This window comes from Pinus tabuliformis, chromosome 2_1 (assembly GCF_031772625.1).
Source record: "Pinus tabuliformis cultivar Carrire ecotype Pingquan chromosome 2_1, CPIR1, whole genome shotgun sequence".
NCBI lineage: Eukaryota > Viridiplantae > Streptophyta > Pinopsida > Pinales > Pinaceae > Pinus > Pinus tabuliformis.
The window spans coordinates 504,838,616-504,840,550 of NC_142299.1; the positions used below are offsets into that span (position 1 = coordinate 504,838,616).

At 43.9% G+C, this 1,935-nt stretch overlaps 1 pseudogene; it reads right to left on the reverse strand.

Annotated features, from left to right (window-relative positions):
- Window positions 1–281: 281 nt before the first annotated feature.
- LOC149201162 (jasmonate-induced oxygenase 1 pseudogene) lies at window positions 282–1,677 on the reverse strand (annotated as a pseudogene).
- Window positions 1,678–1,935: the final 258 nt, after the last annotated feature.

The following is a 1,935-nucleotide window of genomic DNA, read 5'->3' on the forward strand; positions in this document are numbered from 1 at the left end:
TCTTTAGATAACAGACTAGATTAAACAATTCATAAGATGTATATAGAATTTCCAAATACAAAGTGGGCAACGCCTATTTTATGTGGGCAATCCGGGGGTATTATGTAGTTGAGCAATACTTGTCTCCTAAGACTATGCACAAACTGATTGAATTTATTTAACAAATTAAACCTATTTGTGCGTGATTATTCTATGTTTAGATTACAGATATGCATGTCACCGGATGTTTGTCTTGCATATGCACCAGTACAAGAACTTATAATTCGGCTGCTTCATCGAAATTATATGTTCGATTTCAGGTAACTCTTTCCTTTAGGCCCACTTGTTCGAATGAACATCCTGTAGTCATTGAACTTCATCTTTCGGTATCTCGGCGGGTTGGAATCATCAATCAGCTCCTTTAGAGGCCCGATTTCCTTGTCTCCATTAGGGTTACAGAAAACCGCGATCGACATTCGTTCCTTTTTCGACTTCACAAGGCAGCTGTGTTCCACACTTTTGTAAATTCCGTTTGCCAATATCTGCGCGAAGAAAGAAATAGAAAGAACTATGACGATCGGCGGATTTTGACGGGTGAATGAAAAAAGTGATCGAAATACTGACCTCCATCTGGTCGCCTAGGTTTATCGTCAAAGCATCAACGACAGGGCGCACAGCCACCCAATAGTCGCCTTTGCGAACTTGGAGGCCCACGATATCATCCTGAAGCAGAACGGTTATTCCTCCAGGATCGGAGTGAGGGGACAGCCCATAAGTCAATTCTGGTTGTGGGCATACGGGATAATAGTTGACTCGAACAGAAATCCCAATTCCCTCCTCGCCTCCAAAAGCTTCATTTGGATGGTCCGGAGGCAGGCCCAGGTTTTCCCAAAACACAGACAGCAAGGTGTTACAGAGTTGCAGCGTTCCTTCGCAGTACTCCTTCATTATACTCCTGTGATGTCGACACAAAGAAGCAATAATGAAATTTCCAGAGTAGCTACACAAACAAGAGAAAAGGAACACTTCCTGTTTTATCTTGCAACCCAACCGATAAACATCACTTCCACTCTCAGAATTAGGATAAAAATAAAGAACTACATAGATTCCGTAATGAAACTTGTAAATGATGCTCCATTGACTCCATATAGATGCATGCAAGTGGAATTTTGAGTGTAAACGAAGAATAAAAATGCAACGTTGAATGGAAAGGGAGTTCCTGCATCACCTGTATTCATCCGGTTTGGATGGCCATCTGTCCTCCGCTCGTATGGAGAGAGGCAAGTAGTTGTGATAATAGTAATCCCCCCAGTCGAGAATCGCACCTTTCTGCACACCAGTTCGACTACCATATCCAACGTAAGTCCCAGGATCGTTGGCGTGTTTCTGCTTCTCCTCCAACGGCAGACAAAAGAACTCTCTCGACACCCCACGTACGGACATGAGAAGTTTCGCAGAAACGCCATGGTTAATAACTTGAAAGAATCCCCACTCTCTACATGCATCTGATATGTCTTCCATGGTCTTATTCCGGCGTTCGTCGTAGAGACCAGCGAGGTCTATGATGGGTATCTCCTCTGCTAACAGCCGCAACTTCGGGGGCCTCTCGTGATCAGGCCTGATGTATCTGGATGGCAAGCTTTCAATGCCGCTCTCTGAAATACATTGGACTCTGGTTATTGTCTCAGGCCACTCCATTGGATGGCAATGTCCAAAACACAACTGATCAATGTACCGAACAATATAAATAGGCAAGGGACTACTAGCAGTCTGTAATCTCACAAATAGATATCTACCGCATTCTCTCCTTTGCCATCCCAGAGGTCGTATATATGCCCGAAGAAAGTGAGGAATTTGAGCACAAGATTTTAAAATAATACGACCTAACCGGGGGATGGGAAAACGTGACGTTGTTCCAAGAGGGGAGAATGTCGACTAGGCATCATAATCAGCCAC